The sequence below is a fragment of the Aegilops tauschii genome, chromosome 3 (genome assembly GCF_002575655.3).
Source record: "Aegilops tauschii subsp. strangulata cultivar AL8/78 chromosome 3, Aet v6.0, whole genome shotgun sequence".
Lineage (NCBI taxonomy): Eukaryota > Viridiplantae > Streptophyta > Magnoliopsida > Poales > Poaceae > Aegilops > Aegilops tauschii.
The window spans coordinates 583,511,670-583,530,368 of NC_053037.3; positions in this window are offsets into that span (position 1 = coordinate 583,511,670).

The following is an 18,699-nucleotide window of genomic DNA, read 5'->3' on the forward strand; positions in this document are numbered from 1 at the left end:
CAAATCCTAGCCGGCTTTGTCAGTGGACACAGAGTCCTTCACAATTCTGCTATCTTTGTCTTGTATGACTAGTCATCCATGGGTCTTCCTAAATGCGTCACGGGCCGACCAATGTGGCATAGGACGGAACCGAACGAAGGGCCTCACCTCAACCCACCGGACCTCACGCGGTGACACACCCTCTGCGCCCACGTCTCGTTATCTTCTCACACCAACACATACCAACACAAACACCACACACACAGAAAATTTCTCCTGGTGCCTCTATTCCCTCCCCCCTTGTCGGAGTAAATAGCCACGGGTAGCCCAACTGACTGCCCCTGGCTCTTCAAAAATTATCAGGCCACTTGGGCCTTCAAGCATTTCAAGCATTGGGCCGCCTTCCCCGGCCGGCTACCTCTAAAAGCCGACTCTCAGAAGGCGACCCAGCCTCAGCAACCTCCCCCAAGATAACCACGGGATGGCCGACTCCAAGAAGCCGGCCATAGAGGATGACGACTTCCCAGAGCCGGCCATGAAGAACGCCGACTCCCAAGAGCCGGCCATGAAGCACGCCGACTCCACAAAGCCGGCCAAGACCGCACCCACCAAAACTACACCCACATAACGGTGACAAGACGGGGTGTGGCCACAGTGCGGCCCACTACCCCCGAAGCCCGAGGCAGGCATGGCCACAGGACGCCATACGGGACAGCCATCTCCCGTCCGGCTCGGCACTGTAGCCATGCTGGCCACAACGTCACCCACGAGCAACGCCAGTACGGCCCATGGGCGGCGGGCCCCTTTAGCCAGAGAGAGGCCCGAAGGCGGCCCGGCCTCCCCCAATCGGCCAAGGGCGTAGCCGGCTCCCAGAAGCCGGCTACCCCCTCCCTCAAAGCATGCGCCACATTAAGGAGACAAGACGAGGTAAGGCTAAAGTGAGAGCCCTCGAGGCGGCACACTGTAGCCACGCTTACCTCGACGAAGCCGTCGTCATCAGGGACGAGGCTACAGTAAGCAGCCGCTGACAAGACCCTAGGCAGTGGGGCCGGCCTGTCGACCAAGAGGCCGGCACCCGGCGGGACCCACCAGTCGGCAGGCCCCAGCAGCCGGCGGAGAAGCCGGCGAGCGCAGACACTGACGACTGGGACCCGCGCCCAGCCGGATTACAATTGTACCCCCGGGGGGTAGGCCTATATAAACCCCCCGGGGCACCCATGCAAAGGGTTGGCTTCTTAGAGTTACACACACACATATAGAGAGGGAAGTGAGAGCTAGCCTTGCTCCTCTTCTCCCTTGAACCCAACAGCTCTAGGAGCATTTGTAGCTACTCTTTCTGATCTAGTGATCATGCAGAGACCCCGCAGAGCAGGACTAGGGGTGTTATCTCCAAGGAGAGCCCCGAACCTGGGTAAGATTCGCTGGCGTGCATGTCTTTGCCTCATCCCGTTTTCAGGCACCGGCGACGTCTTACTGGCACCCACCATGATAAGCCACCTGTTGGCATATGTCGCACCTACCATCCGGCATTTGGCGCCCACCGTGGGGCCAGGTGCACCGTCGTCCGGAGACCTGTTCTGGACGGGAACCCTCTTCCTCCCCCGCGAGCGCAGCCAGCTTGCTGCGCCCGATGGCGTTTGCCTCGACGCGCTGCAAGGCGTCGACGACGCCTACGCGGCGAGCTGCCTCGCCGATCTTCTCGGCGAGACTCGCATCTCCGACGAGCCTGCGTCCGACGCGGGCACGGACTACCCTGTGAGCCGCCTCGTCAGCCTCCTTGACCAGCTTCACGTCTCCAGCGAGCCTGCTGCAGACTTGGAGTCGATCGGCTCCACCGACCCGATGCTCGTCGACTCCGACACGGCATCGCTCGACGCCTACCCCTCCGACGTGGTGGTCTTCGACGATCCTCTCCCTCGAGCTGACAGTGGCAGCAGCGCTGTTACCGAAGTGTTGGTCATCAGCCACGTCGCCAACTCGGGCGAGAACGCCCACGACGCCCTGCAAGCGGCGATGCACGACCTATCCGTCCCCATCCCGGCCGACGCCAACGCCGAGACCCTGGAGGCACGCCGCCTCGCCCTCGTCACGAAAGGCCAGAAGATAGCCTCCATGACACGCCTCACCGAGGCCCACCAACGCGAAGTCGACCGCGCCGCCTTCGGTACGCCGCCGCCCAGCGGGCCGAGCCGAGCCGGCTTCGTCCAGAAGCGTGGCGCGGCTATCGCTAGCATGCTGGGGGCAGATCGCCCCATCTACGCCACCCCGCTCGAGAATCTACGAGCCGCCCAGGCGGCCGCAGAAGAGCTCAATGGGCTGGGAGCCGATGAGCTCCCCTACATGACAAGACGGATCCAGCAGCTGATCGACGCGGCTGAAGTACGGCATGAAGCCAGCGCACGCGCTGATAGTCATCCCCCGCGCCGAGAGCACGCCGCGACGTCCCACTCGCCGACTGCGAGCAGCGCCCGCGGGAGGAAAGACAAGGAGCCGGCTGCTAGCCGCAGCCGAACTCGCGTCACCATCGAGCGCGACGCGGAGGGCCGCCCTCGAGCGGTGGAGCGCCAAGGAAATCTGCCTCCTCCCCCGCCTCGAAGGGAGAGACGTCTCACCCCGCCGCCCGTCACGCACCCGACTCTTGGTGACCGACTAGGCCACCGAGAAGGAGTCGGCGAGAACGACACCCGCCACCGGATCGACCGCCTTGCTCGATCCCTGGCGTTAGAAGAAGAAGACGATGTCGGCCCGCCATGCTTTGGCCCCCGCATCCGCGACGAGCCCTTCCCCAAAGGGTTCTCGCTCCCCAGAGACATGCCCAAGTACAACGGCTCTATGAATCTGGAAGATTGGCTCATCGACTACTCCACGGCTGTCAGCATAGCCAACGACAATCGGCGCGTGGCCGTGAAGTATGTCCCCCTCATGCTGCCAGGCACAGCGCGCACCTGGCTCAACAGCCTCAAGCCTTACAGCATCAACAGCTGGCTGGACTTCACGGAAGTCTTCGTCCGCAACTTCACCAGCACGTACAAGCGGCCTCCCAAGCCTCGCCAGCTCTCCCTATGCGTCCAAGGACCCAACGAGTCGACCCGCGACTACCTCACGCGGTGGGCGGAGCTCCGCAACTCCTGCGAAGGGGTACACGAGGTGCAGGCCATCAAGTACTTCACTGCCGGGTGCCGAGAGGGCACCCTCCTCAAGCACCGACTCCTCTGCGACGAGCCGGCTACCCTCGACGAACTCCTGATCATCGCGAACAAGTACGCCACGGCCGACTCCTCGATGAAGACCGAGCTCTGAGTCGACGCCTCCGGGATGGTGCTCTCTCCGGCTCCCAAGACGCCGGCTGGCGACTCCAATCGGCGCCCCTACCAGAACGATCACAAGCGCAAGGCCCCCATGCCGACTTCCACGAGTCAGCAGGTGGCCACAATTGAAGATGAGCAGCCCGAAGAGCGGCCCGCTCCCAAGAAGAAGGGTGGCAGGCCGGCTTGGCAGCCGGCTTTCTCTTACGAGCAGATTCTCGACGCCCCCTGCAAGTTCCACAGCGGCGTGAAGCCGTCCAACCACACGACCCGAAAATGCCACTAGCTCACACGCATCTCCAAGGGCGAAGGACTGCTGCCACCTCTGCCTCCCGGCCCGCCGCCTCCAGCCCCTCAGCAGCCTGCGGCTCGGCCGGCGGTCGGAGCCATTCAAGATGAATTCCCTGAAGAGCACGCCGCCTACGTCGTCTTCACCAGCCAAGCCAACGACAAGCATAGTCGGCGCCGCCAACATCAAGAAGTTAACGCAGTCGCCTCTAGCGCCCCCGAGTTCATGCACTGGTCAGAGAAGCCAATCAACTGGAGCCAGGCCGACCACCCAGAGGTGATGCCATCCCCTGGCTCCTATATGCACTAGTCTGGGATGTCACCCTCGCGACGGAGAGGCGAGCTGCCCGATTCTCCCGCATCCTGATAGATGGCGGAAGCAGTATCAACATACTGTACCGCGATACCATGGAGAAGCTGAACATCAAGGCGAAGCAGCTTATGCCAAGCCGAACCGTGTTCCATGGTATCGTCCCCGTCTTATCTTGTTCCCCGATTGGAAAGATCAAAATGGATGTTCTCTTCGGAGACAAAGATCACTTTCGACGAGAAGCGATCTGGTTTGAGGTAGTGGATCTGGAGAGCCCCTACCATGCTTTGCTTGGCCGACCTGCTCTGGCCAAGTTCATGGCTGTGCCCCACTACGCCTACCTGAAGATGAAGATGCCGAGCTCGAAGGGGATCATCACGGTAGCCGGCGACTACAAGAAGTCCATCGAGTGCGCCATGGCCTGTAGCCGGCTGGCCGAGTCCCACGTGGTAGCCGAAGAGAAGAAGATGCTGGAGCGGGTTGTGGCCATGGCCAGCAAGCAGCCGGCCCTGTCCCCCAACCCCAAAGATTGTGATGCACAGGGCTCCTTCCAGCCGGCCAAAGAGACGAAGAAGATACCCCTGGACCCGGAGAACCCGGAAAGGTTTGCTGTCATTGGGGCAAACCTGGATAGTAAATAGGAAGGCGAGCTCGTCGACTTCCTCCGTGAGAATAGAGCCATCTACGCATGGTCCCCAAAGGACATGCCGGGTGTCCCGAAGGATTTCGCCGAGCACAAATTGCACGTCCGAGCCGACGCGAAGCCGGTCAAGCAGCCCCTTCGCCGACTGTCCGAAGAGAAGTGAAGAATCATGGGAGAAGAGATAGCCTGGCTCCTTGCCGCCGGCTTTATTATGGAAGTGTTTTTTCCAGAGTGGCTTGCCAACCCAGTTCTGGTATTGAAGAAGAATAACAAGTGGCGTATGTGTATAGACTAAACCAGCCTGAACAAGGCCTGCCCCAAGGATCCGTTTGCTTTGCCACGGATTGACCAAGTGATAGACTCCACAGCCGGATGCGAGCTGTTGAGTTTTTTGGACGCCTACTCAGGGTACCATCAAATCAAGTTGGACCCAGCAGACCGCCTGAAGACTGCCTTCATCACACCATTCAGAGCTTTCTGTTACCTGACTATGACATTCGGCCTGAGGAATGCCGGTGCCACTTTTCAGCGTTGCATGCAGAAATGCCTCCTCAAGCAACTCGGCAGAAATGCCCACGTCTATGTAGACGACATTGTGGTGAAGACAGAGAAGTGCGGCACCCTGCTGGAGGACCTCAAAGAAACATTCGCCAGCTTGCGCCGATTCCAAATCAAGCTCAACCCCGAGAAGTGCGTGTTCGGAGTACCAGCCGGCCAGCTGCTAGGCTTCCTGGTCTCCGAACGCGGCATCGAATGCAACCCCGTGAAGATCAAGGCCATCGAGAGGATGGAGATTCCCACCAAATTGCGAGATGTGCAGAAGTTCACCGGGTGCCTGGCCTCCCTCAACCGCTTTATCAGCCGACTAGGAGAGAAGGCTCTCCCCCTGTACTGACTCATGAACAAACCCACTCACTTCGAGTGGAATGGCCAAGCCGACCAAGCCTTCCATGAGTTGAAGAAGATGCTGGCCACTCCGCCTGTCCTGGCGGTGCCGACTGAGAAGGAGCCCATGCTCCTCTACATTGCTGCGACTAGCGATTGGTCAGTACAGTTGTCGTGGTCCAGCGCCCGGAAGAAGGCCGAGCCCAGCTAGTTCAAAGGCCGGTGTATTACCTAAGCGAAGTACTATCCAGCTCAACGAAAAACTACCCGCACTACCAGAAGATGTGCTATGGGGTGTACTTCGCCGCCAAGAAACTGAAGCCTTACTTCCAAGAGCATCCCATCACGGTCGTGTGCACCGCCCCGCTTGCCGAGATCATAGGCAGCCGGGACGCATCTGACCGGGTGGCCAAATGGGCCATTGCATTGGCACCATACACGATCTTCTACCAACCCCGCACCGCCATCAAGTCCCAAGCATTGGCCGATTTCCTCGTCGACTAGGCCGAGACCCAGTACCTACCGCCGGCTCCCGACTCTACCTATTGGCGGATGCACTTCGACGGGTCCAAGATGCGCACCGGTTTGGGAGCCGACATCGTCCTCACCTCTCCTAAAGGCGACAAGCTCAGATACACGCTGCAAATCCACTTCGCCGCCTCCAACAACGTGGCCGAGTACGAGGCGCTCATACATGGGCTCCGGCTAGCCAAGGAACTCGGCATACGCCGGATCCTGTGTTACGGCGACTCAGACTTGGTGGTCCAGCAGTCGTCTGGCGACTGGGACGCCAAGGACGCAAACATGGCGAGCTATCGATTCCTCATCCAGCAGATCAGCGGGTACTTTGAGGGGTGCGAGTTCCTTCACGTGCTAAGGGCCGACAACGACCAAGCAGATGCCATGGCACGGATCGGCTCCACCTGACAGGCTATACCTACCGGCGTCTCCCTCCAGCGCCTCCTCAAGCCGTCCATCAAGCTGTCTCCAGAGTCGGATTCTATCTTCATACCGCCTGTGCCACATGCAGTCGTATCCGACTGGAGGAACCCCGCAGGCGGCACGGGGACTTCGACAACTGGCCCGCCGACTGCCGTAGTCGCACCCGGCCCGGGGACTTCAGAACCCGGCTCGGGGACTGCAGCAGTCGGCCCGGGGACTGCAGCAACACAAGAAGGGGTGGCCGACTCCAATTTCACGCCACCCGACCCACCCACGCGAGTCATGGTGGCTACATTAACAGAAGAAGAAGTCACTGCTCCATCATGGGCCCAGCACATCCTCAAGTTCCTAGTCAGCAGAGAGCTGCCGGCTGATGAGATCTCAGCAAGACTAGTCCAACGACGAGCTAGAGGATATGCAATAATCAACAGAGAGCTTGTCAAGCGAAGCGTCACTGGAGTCTTCTAGCGTTGTGTCGAGCCAGAAAAAGGAGTAGCAATCCTCAAGGATATCCATCAAGGCGAATGCGGCCACCACGCAGCCTCAAGATCACTTGTGGCCAAGGCTTTCCGCCATGGTTTCTTTTGGCTGACTGCTTTGGAAGATGCCAAAGAGATAGTCAAGAGCTGCAGAGGATGCCAAGTCTTCAGTTCCAAGCAACATCTGTCGGCTTATGCACTCAAGACCATTCCCCTCACCTGGTCCTTTGCCGTCTGGGTACTGGACATGGTGGGCCCTTTCAAAACAGCCCGCGGCGGCTTGACACATCTGCTCGTCGCCGTGGACAAGTTCACAAAGTGGATCGAAGCGAAGCCGATCAAGAAGCTGAACGGGCCGACTGCCGTAACATTCATCACCGACATCACTACTCGGTATGGCCTGCCGCACAGCATCATCATCGACAACGGCACGAACTTTGCCAAAGGAGCACTGGCACGTTTCTGCGCGACGCAGGGCATCCGACTGGACTTAGCGTCCGTTGCCCACCCGCAGTCAAACAGCCAGGTCGAGCGAGCAAATGGACTCATCCTCTCCAGCATCAAGCCTCGACTGGTTGTACCACTGGAGCGATCAGCCGGCTGCTGGCTCGATGAGCTGCCGGCTGTCCTCTGGAGTCTGCGTACTACCCCCAACAAGTCAACCGGCTTCACTCCGTTCTTCCTTGTATATGGTGCCGAGGCCGTCATCCCAACCGACATCGAGTTCGACTCGCCTCGGATCACCATGCACACGGAGGCGGAGGCCAAGGAAGCAAGAGAAGACGGTGTCGACCTACTGGGAGAAGGCCGGCTGTTAGCACTCAGCCGGTCCGCCATGTACCAGCAAGGGTTGCGCCACTACCACAACCGCAAGGTCAAGCCAAGATCCTTCCAAGAGGGCGACCTTGTGCTTCGGCTAATCCAGCGAACAGCCGGCCAGCACAAGCTCTCGGCCCCTTGGGAAGGCCCCTTCGTCATCAGCAAGGCACTAGGCAACGACTCCTACTACCTGATCGATGCGCAAAAACCAAGAGCACGCAAGAGGGACGACTCCGGCAAGGAGTCGGAGCGACCATGGAACGCGAATCTCCTGAGAAGATTTGACAGTTGAAAGCAGTATGTATCATGCTCCCCTTTTGTATTAAGTATGAAACAACAGGCTCCCCGAGGAGCACTCGGGGACTGCCTTTATTTATCTATGAGTGACGAGTGTCATATCCATGAATGTATCATTACATTTGATGTCTTGTCTGGCACCGGGTTCGACTAGTCGGCCCGGGGACTGGCCGCCTTGAGCTATATTAAAAGTTCTACCTGAAGTCAGACAAGTAGTGTGCCGGCTCCCGAATCCTCTCTTGTTGAAAGTCGCAGCTCGAAGAACCGACTGTCCGACTAGCAAGAGACAAGGCAGAAAGGATGCCCACACGAAAAACGGCTAAGGACTAATGAACTTATATAGCGAAAAGACGGCCTCCAACCACGCCTGCGGGCTGTCAGAACAGCCGGCTGGCCAGCTTCCTAAACACTTAGCTCTAATCCAACAAAGCTAGAGTACTTGCCCTCCCAATTGGCCAAGCACTTCTCCAGCTACAGATTGCAGAGCAACTGTCTGTCTGGGGAGGCGGCAACCAAGGGAGGGCGGCAAAGGAAACAGCAGAAGGATGAAAAGCAAAGAACAAGGAAAAGCCAAACACATGCATAGTCATATATACATATAAAGCCCCTAACAGGCCGGCAATCGACATAGTTCGAATACACCCCCCAGTGGGTGGAATTGTGCAAACTTAACAGAATATTGTTCCAAAAGTGACAAGACAAGAAAACAAAAGATAGCAGACTAGACTAAGGTGCGATGTGGGAGCCGGGTTGGTCGGTGGAGACGGCATCGCCGGCTCAAGGAGTGGCCGGCTGGCGGGTCTCGACCTGGTCACCACCAGTGGCAGGCGACGCACCCGCGCGCGACGTGTTGCTGGAGGCGCGGTCAGGCTGAGGCTGGCCGGCCGCTCCACCATCTGGCCCGGCGTCTTCACCTTCCTCCTCCTCGTCTTCACCCTCGTCGCTGGAGTCGATCTCCTCCGCCGAGTCTTCGCCGTCTGCTGGGTTCAGCCCGAACCACTCCTCCGGCTGGGCAACACCGTTGTCATCTACCTCAGGGGCGAAGGCGCTGGTGTCGGTGTAGTCGGCGATCGCCGAAGCCCGCCGGGTGATAGCCGGCCGCGCCGACTCCAGCTCCGTATCGGCCTGCTGCCGCCAGGTAGCCAGCTGGTCCAGACTCAGGCCGGGATACCAGGCCTTGACGAACTCCAACGCCCGCCTGGCGCCGGACCGAGCCGCTGAGGCCTTCCAGGCTTCAAAGCGGCCGACTGCCACCTCCAGCCAGTCGGCAGTCCGACTGGGGGTGCGGGGAACCACTTCGCCGGGCCAGAGGGCGGCCAGTACTTGCGCCCCGGCACGCTGAAGCCGGCGGAGCAGTCGGTGGGATGGCTGGAGACGGGCCTGGATCGTCAAGAGCTGCTCCTCCAGCGAACGGCCAGCGTTTCGTGCAATCTTGATGCCAGCCTGCCTTCATGCTTGGCGGCGGGCCTCGATGATCTGGGTGGCTGCGGTAGAGTAGCCAGGGAAGTACTCTGCGCAAGAAGGAAAGAGAAAGAAGAGAAAACACCAAGTTAGAAAACGAGCCAAAAGCGGCAGACAGCAAGAAAGGACGAAGAAATAGGCGACTTACCGTCAACCAGATCTTCGATCTGGCCATAGCCATTGATCATCGTCTGCTTTGCTTCAGCCCAGCCAGCCGCTTCTGTCTCGTACTCGGCCTGGAGGGCGGCTTCGCGGTCCTGCACCGCCTTCAGAGCCGCCTTGTGGCCCTCCTCCTGGTCGGCCAACCTCTTGGCCAGGCGGTCACGTTCCTGCACCAAGGCGGCAAACTCGGCCTCCTTGGCAAGAAGGGCAGTCTGAGACGCTCCCAGCTGTGCCCTCAGACTGGCGTTGGCCGCTGCAGGGACGGCAGAAAAAGAAGAAACAATAAGAGGAAGTCGTCAAGGAAGATCTGACCCGACTGCTCAGCAGTCAGCCCGAATCTCGGGGACTACACCCAGTGGGTGCGCTGACGCGCCCCCACGTGAGATAAAGAACAAAGCACTTACCCCGGCTCTCAGTTAGGTCGGCGGTCTTCTGGGTCAGCTCCCGAGCCTGGGAGTTGAAGGCAGCCGCGCGAAGATTGTGGTAGTCCTGCAAGACATGCAGAAGATCGAATTAAGAACAAGAATAGCAAAGCACAATCCACTAAGAAGTTCCAAGCCGCCAGCTCAGCAGCAGACTTGGAACTCGGGGACTACACCCAGTGGGTGCGCTGACACGCCCCCACGGAAGAAACCAAGATCAAGAAGAAGCAAGATAAGAAGACTAACCCGGATGGCCGCCCGCGTCGCAAGGAATTCGTCCGTGTATTGCCTCAGCGCCGTAGCCTGGGCCTGGAGCCGGGTCCGGACGTCCTGCGTGGCCACGTTCATCACGGCCGTCCCTCCGCCCGGCGTCCACCCCGAGGTGGCGCTGGCCACCACCACATCCTGGGCTGACGAGCTGGAGCCCGCGGCCGGCTGCGGCTCTGAAGCAGCCTTCTGTGGCTCTGACGCAGCCTTCCCTGCGCACCGGCTCAGCGGCATCCGGACCGCCAGCTCAGTCCTCGCGGCCGGCTCGCCCCCCGCCGACTGCGCAGGCGGCAGATCAGGCCGGCCGCCTTGAGCCGCCCCAGTCAGCGGGGTCGGCACCGGTGCCCTCTCCAGGATGACGACGTCGTCATCCCTCTCCAGCCCCGGCTGGTCACCGCCGGCTTCTTCTGGCGGGGGCTCCAGGGCCCCAGGCGCTGCGACGCGTAGTGGTGTGACCAATAAGGCCCCCTCCGCCGTCGCCGCAGCTGCCGCCTCCGCTTGGGCCTTGGCTGCGGCGTCAGCGCGCGCCTTCGCCGCCTCCTCCTCCTGCGCCGCCTGGGCGGCGGTGGCCTTCCGTGCCTCCGCCTCCCGCTCCTCCCGCACCTCCCGCGCGTTCCGCTCCATCGCCGCCTGAAGGTCGGCACGGGGGTCCACGCAGCGAGTATTGCTCCCAGATCCCCTTGGCGACTCAACGACGGAGGCGGCAGCCGCCCGCTCGAGCGACAATGGAGCTCTGCTTGTTCGGAGAAAAAGACAAGGATTCAGGAGCCACCAGAGAATAGAAAAAAAGAGTACATGAAGGAGTTTGAACTTACGCCGACACCGTCTGCGGTTGCTTCACCGCCTTGCGGAAGCGAGCCGCCTTCGCAGCCGCCTCCTCCCGCCTAGTCGCCGCTGCCCCGCCTCGGGGCTTCTTCGACCGACTGCCGAACAAACCCTGCGCGGCATGACGCTTTTGCCCGCCGCCCCGAGCAGGCGGCGCAGCGGAGGAACCCGCGCCGCGGCCAGACGCCGGCTGACGGCGCGGGACGACTTCGGCCTCGTCATCGTCCGGCCAGTCGTCGAAGCTGACTCCAAGCCCGGAGCCGCCTGCTTCGCCGCCGACTCGGCCACCGCCCGCCTCGGTGTTGTCGTCCATAGCGGCCGCCCCCAAGTTGGGGTCCTCCAGATCGTGCTCCGTCCGGTCGGGGACGAATCGGCGCTCCGCGTTCGACCCGCCTGCAAGCTGAAGAAGAGGGATCTGTCGAAGACAAGCCGACTAGTCAGAGTCGGCCAAAGGAACTCGGTGACAAAACTGAGAGAAGAAGAAGAGACAAGGAGAACATACCGTGGGCGGGGGATTGGCTCGGCTATATGGCTCCTTGCCGAACTGCCACTCTGCGGAGAGCTAGCAGTTCGCGAGGTGGTTCACCATATAGGCCACCTCGTCGTGCGGCATGTCCTTGGTACACATCCGGCTTGGATCGAGCTGGCCGCTCATCTGACAGATCAGATGAGGGCGGCTCTGGAGCGGGAGTACCCGGCGCGTGACGAAGGCGGCCAGCAGGTCGGGCCCCGACAAGCCCTCCGACTGGGTCATCGCTCGCACTCGGGCGACGGCTGCAGTTCCAGCCGGCGTCAGCGTCACGGCCCGGTAGGACCACTGGGGCCCCCTGCCCGCCGGTGGGCCGGCTACGTAAGCCGGCAGATTGACGTAGTCGCCCTGCGGGGTGACGTTCTTCACGTAGAAGTATGACTTTTGCCATAGCTTCACCGACTGGATCAGCATGATGATGGGGAAGGGGTTGTCGGCAGCCACCCTCTGCATCGCGATGAAGGCGCCACTCTGAGCCGGCATGCCTTGCGTGCGCGTGCCCAGCTTGGACTGGAAGAACTCCCCCCAGAGCTTGAGGGTAGGGAGGACGCCGAGGTAGCCTTCGCACAAGGTGACGAAGGCAGACAGCAACACCACCGCGTTCGGGGTGAGGTGGTGCGGCTGGAGTCGGTAGAACTCGAGCCAAGAGCGGAAGAAAGCGCTCACGGGCAGGCCGATGCCGCGCAAGAAATGCGAGCGGAAGACTACCCGCTCGCCTTCTCGCGGCGCCGGCGTAATCTCCTTCGCCGGTGCGAGACGGACCTCCACCTTGTCCGCGCCGGGCAGCCGCCGCGTCTTGTGGAGGAATTCGACGTGATCCTCGTGGACGTTGGAGCCGTCCCAATCCGCGCTGTACTGCTCCGTGGCGGGGGGCATGGCGAAAACAAGCGCGGCAGCAGAGGAGCGAGTGGTGGAACAGCGCGGCGGCGAGGCGCTGTTGCAAGAAAGGGCAGGAGGAAGAAGATGGTGGAAAGAGGAGGAGCATGCGAGAGCCTGCCACTCTCCCCCTCCCCCTACTTATAGCTTCGCAAGGTGAAGCCGGGGAGGCGGGGCGTGGGGGGAGACGTGGAATTAACTGCCCCCACTGCCCCCTCGCCTTGCGATTATTACGCCCTAAAGGCGTGCCGAAACCGCCGCATGAAGACGTGCAGGCGGCTTCGGGCCGCAGAGAATCCACGCCTGGGCCGGGGCGTGGGCGTGGCGGGCCCCCGCCCTATGGCACCGTCCCGTCACGCGCGTGGGCTGGCAGGCTTTTATGCCACGTCGTCTACAGGCGGCAAGTGGCCGGCCCGCGGCCCGGTGCACGCGCCGGCCAGCTCCCGCCGTCCGACTCCAAAAAAATTCGCCGAGACGGCGCCCTCAACCGAAGCCGGCTCCCAGCTGCTGGCTCGTCAAGATAGGAAGCTGACCGAAGCTTCTCGACTCCCGCCCAACCACGAAGCTCAATCAGCTTCGGGGACTACTGTCGGAGTAAATAGCCACGGGTAGCCTAACCGACTGCCCCTGGCTCTTCAAAAAATTATCAGGCTACTTGGGCCTTCAAGCATTTCAAGCATTGGGCCGCCTTCCCCGGCTGGCTACCTCTAAAAGCCGACTCTCAGAAGGCGACCCAGCCTCAGGAACCTCCCCCCAAGATAACCACGGGATGGCCAACTCCAGGAAGCCGGCCATAGAGGATGCCGACTTCCTAGAGCCGGCCATGAAGAACGCCGACTCCCATGAGCCGGCCATGAAGCACGCTGACTCCACAAAGCCGGCCAAGACCGCACCCACCAAAACTACACCCACATAACAGTGACAAGACGGGGTGTGGCCACAGTGCGGCCCACTACCCCCGAAGCCCGAGGCAGGCATGGCCACAGGACGCCGTACGGGACAGCCATCTCCCGTCCGGCTCGGCACTGTAGCCATGCTGGCCACAACGTCACCCACGACCAACGCCAGTACGGCCCACGGGCGGCGGGCCCCTTTAGCCAGAGAGAGACGCGAAGGCGGCCCGGCCTCCCCCAATCGGCCAAGGGCGTAGCCGGCCCCCAGAAGCCGTCTACCCCCTCCCTCGAAGCATGCGCCACATTAAGGAGACAAGACGAGGTAAGGCTACAGTGAGAGCCCTCGAGGTGGCACACTGTAGCCACGCTTACCTCGATGAAGCCCTCGTCATCAGGGACGAGGCTACAGTAAGCAGCCGCCGACAAGACCCTAGGCAGTGGGGCCGGCCTGTCGACCAAGAGGCCGGCAGCCGGCGAGACCCACCAGTCGGCAGGCCCCAGCAGCCGGCGGAGAAACCGGCGAGCGCAGACACTGACGACTGGGACCCACGCCCAGCCGGATTACAATTGTACCCCCGGGGGGTAGGCCTATATAAACCCCCCTGGGCACCCATGCAAAGGGTTGGCTTCTTTGAGTTACACACACACATATAGAGAGGGAAGTGAGAGCTAGCCTTGCTCCTCTTCTCCCTTGAACCCAACAGCTCTAGGAGCATTTGTAGCTACTCTTTCTGATCTAGTGATCATGCGGAGACCCCGCAGAGCAGGACTAGGGGTGTTATCTCCACGGAGAGCCCCGATCCTGGGTAAGATTCGCCGGCGTGCATGTCTTCGCCTCATCCCGTTTCCGGGCACCGGCGACGTCTTACTGGCACCCACCATGATAAGCCACCCGTTGGCATATGTCGCACCTACCACCCGATACCCCTTGCATATACACACTCAAGGGAATGGAATCTCTTGTCGTGACATCATATTCGTCTCTCTCTCTAGACCACTCTCATTTCTCGTGCTATCTCTCCCACGCCCCCCGTCGGCCCCTCTATCCATGCCTCTCTCGAATACGTAATACACACACATACCTCTCCAGGCCCTGCCAAATGCATCAACTACACATTCACACATGTTACATCACGTACCCCATTGATCTAAAAAGCCCTCTCTTCATGTTTATTTCGCATACAACATTCCTTTTGAATAAAGTGTGGCCAAAAAATTGTTTTATAGTTTCTACATATATACAACATTACAAAGTTATATGGAGGAGTACGAACGGTAATTTGCATTGCATGGTGCCCACAATGATATTTATTCCGCACTGTGAATTTGTATATTTTTATACTATATACAACAAAGTTAGTCATAACAAAGAGAAACGAAGATCATCTCTCTCTCCATCGCATACCCCCCTGTACGCCCCTTTCACGTATGCACACAAAACTATCTCCAGGTTCTCTAAAAGTAAGCCCCCAGAAAATTCGCGCATGTTTCATCTTTCTCTCGCGATATATGCAATGACGATCATTCTATTTGAAGCGAAAGCACGATACGTACATTGGACTTCAGAATCCACTCATTACGGTCACCATTTACGTTTAGTGGTTATTATACAGTCACGGGCTCACCGTACAACTCTGTATTTGCTCATGACATGACTAGTTGACCAGTTAAACGCTCCACGTGGCACCTCTAGTGTTGCATCACATTATCTCACTACCATCGTGCCCACCTGTCGACTTGTATCTACTCTACATCTACACTCTTATAAAATACATAAAATACACTCTTATAAAAAACAGAGTTGGTGATGATGGTGTGCCTGCCATCCTGCAATATAGGTCGTCCGATTTATATCTGACGGATAGGAAAGAAACTATGGCAATTTTGCAAAAAGGTACCCACACACCTCTCCACATTTGCAAATAAGGCCTTCCTTCGTTCATCCTTTTCTCTCACAAGATAAACAAGTCATACAAATGCATCTTGATGTTACGTGCAACGCACGGGCATCTTGCTAGTAAGAATGAAAACAAAAGACAAAAACATATTTGGACGGTGGTTCGAAGTCATGACCGCGGGCACAGCGGACAAGGTGGCCTTGTATTGGTATGCTGAGCCGTCTGTTTTAACACACAGGAGCTGGTGTGGTGATTATACATACACGCACGCATGCACACGAACTACATCCACGCAACACTCACACAAACACATGCACCCACGCACGCACACAACATTCACATGTACACACGCAGCCACGCACGCATGCATGCACACACCAGTACGCCACATGACCAACACACACTCTCACGCTCAAGTGCTCTACCGACACGTGCATGCGCACACATCAGGCCCTGACAGACACATACACAACCAGGTGATTCCCGCGCACGGGTTGGAGCCTTGTCGCGCCTGCGTAAATTTGTGTTTATCTGACCTTTTGCCTATGCGAATTGATAGGTGGGACCCACAAGGAACGTGGTCAATTTAACTAGTCAACATGGCGCCAGGCAGACTATTTGGCCGGTCAACAGAGTGCAATCCGATGCTGAACTGTGAGCAAGTGACCGTATAATCACCGCAAAACGTATATAGTGACCGTAATCAGCTTATTCTGAAGTTCGGTGACCGTATTACGCTTTTCTCTCTGTAGGCCCTCCAAAACTACATCTCTACACGTTCTCGCATGTTACATCTAACAACTATGCAATACAACACTACTACTACACTCTAACACAATAAATCATATGTGTTTTTAGTTTTACTAGATATCATATTGTTACTTATAATTATTCAGTTTGCATACATTAAAATTGCCTTTGAAATGTATGGCGAGTATCATCTACCGCGCAGGAAAAATTCCGCCCTTTCCTGTTTAATCGGGTTTGTATCGATGGATCGTGCGAAACAGCAAAACTATAGTACTATACAGTACTACAAGTGACAGTTCACTGGGCCGTCGTGTCGTCTACTCCTCCGTCGTAAAAGTGGAGCGCTTGCTTTCATAAATCTTCTAGTCCCTTTCGCCGACATGTGGGACATCAAGCTACCGGGTCCACGTGCCATACCGGAATACAGTGCAGAGCAGCCGGGGTGAAGCACCCCAGTCATGGCGCCGGCGTAGTAATGAGCAATGAGGCGTCCAATCACAAAGCAGCACCTTTCCCGCAGTTAAGTTGGAGGGACGAAGCAACCATCACATCATTTCACTCATTGCTAAATCCGCTTCTCCCTCATCTTCTTCAACTTAACCACGTGTTGCTTCTGCCGTTGTTCTGCCTCACGTGGGACGCGGATCATTCGCTTATAAGCCCTTTATGTGGTGAACTTGAGAAATACTTATGTTGAAGTTTGCAAGTCCCGTAGCATGCACGTATGGTAAATGTTATGTAATAAATTTGAAACATGAGGTGTTCTTTGATTGTCCTCCTTATAAGTGGCGGTCGGGGACGAGCGATGGTCTTTTCCTACCAATCTATCCCCCTGGGAGCATGCGTGTAGTGCTTGGTTTTTGATGACTTGTATATTTTTGCAATAAGTATGTGAGTTCTTTATGACTAATGTTGAGTCCATGGATTATACGCACTCTTACCCTTCCATCATTGCTAGCCTCTTCGGTACCGTGCATTGCCCTTTCTCACATTGAGAGTTGGTGCAAACATCGCCAGTGCATCCAATCCCCGTGATATGATACGCTCTTTCACACATAAACCTCCTTATATCCTCCTCAAAACAGCCACCATACCTACCTATTATGGCATTTCCAGAGCCATTTTCTGAGATATATTGCCATGCAACTTTCCACCGTTCCGTTTATCATGACACGTTCATCATTGTCATATTGCTTTGCATGATCATGTAGTTGATATCGTATTTATGGCAAAGCCACCGTTCATAATTTTTTCATACATGTCACTCTTGATTCATTGCTATCCCGGTATACCGCCGGAGGCATTCATATTGAGTCATACTTCGTTCTAGTATCGAGTTGTAATCATTGAGTTGTAAATAAATAGAAGTGTGATGATCATCATTCATAGAGCATTGTCCCAATAAAAAAGAGAAAGGCCAAAAAAAAGAAGGCCCAAAAAAAGGGGGGGACAATGCTACTATCCTTTTTCCACACTTGTGCTTCAAAGTAGCACCATGATCTTCAAGATAGAGTCTCTTGTTTTGTCACTTTCATATACTAGTGCGAATTTTTCATTATAGAACTTGGCTTGTTTATTCCAACAATGGGCTTCCTCAAATGCCCTAGGTCTTCGTGAGCACGCAAGTTGGATGCACACCCACTTAGTTTCTTTTGTTGAGCTTTCATGCATTTATAGCTCTAGTGCATCCGTTGCATGGCAATCCATACTCCTTTCATTAACATCAATCGATGGGCATTTCCATAGCTCATTGATTAGCCGCGTTGATGTGAGACTTTCTCCTTTTTTGTCTTCTCCACATAACCCCCATCATTATATTCTATTCCACCCATAGTGCTATATCCATGGCTCACGCTCATGTATTGCGTGAAGGTTGAAAAAGTTTGAGATTACTAAAGTATGAAACAATTGCTTGGCTTGTCATCGGGGTTGTGCATGATGAAGGCATTCTTGTTTGACGAAAATGGAGCATGACTAAACTATATGATTTTGTAGGGATGAACTTTCTTTGGTCATGTTATTTTGAGAGGACATAATTGCTTAGTTAGTATCCTTGATGTATTATTACTTTTATGTCAATATTAAACTTTTATCTTGAATCTTTCAGATCTGAATATTCATACCACAATTAAGAGAATTACATTGAAATTATGCCAAGTAGCATTCCAAATAAAAAATTCTGTTTTTATCATTTACCTACTCGAGGACGAGCAGGAATTAAGCTTGGGGATGCTTGATACATCTCCAACGTATCTATAATTTTTTATTGTTCCATGCTATATTATATTCTGGTTTGGACATTAATGGGCTTTATTATACACTTTTATGTTATTTTTGGGACTAACCTATTAGCCGGAGGCCCAGCCCAGAATTGCTATTTTTTGCCTATTTCAGAGTTTCGCAGAAAAAGAATATCAAACGGAGTCCAAACGGAATGAAACCTTCGGGAATGTGATTTTCGGAACGAACGTGATCCAGAGGACTTGGACCCTACGTCAAGACATCAACCGACGTACTTCTTCCTCCTATATATACCTGCGTACCCCCAAACTACCAGATACGGAGCCAAAAACCTAATGCCACCGCCGCAACCTTCTGTACCTGTGAGATCCCATCTTGGGGCCTTTTCCGGAGCTCCACCGGAGGGGGCATCGATCACGAAGGTCTTC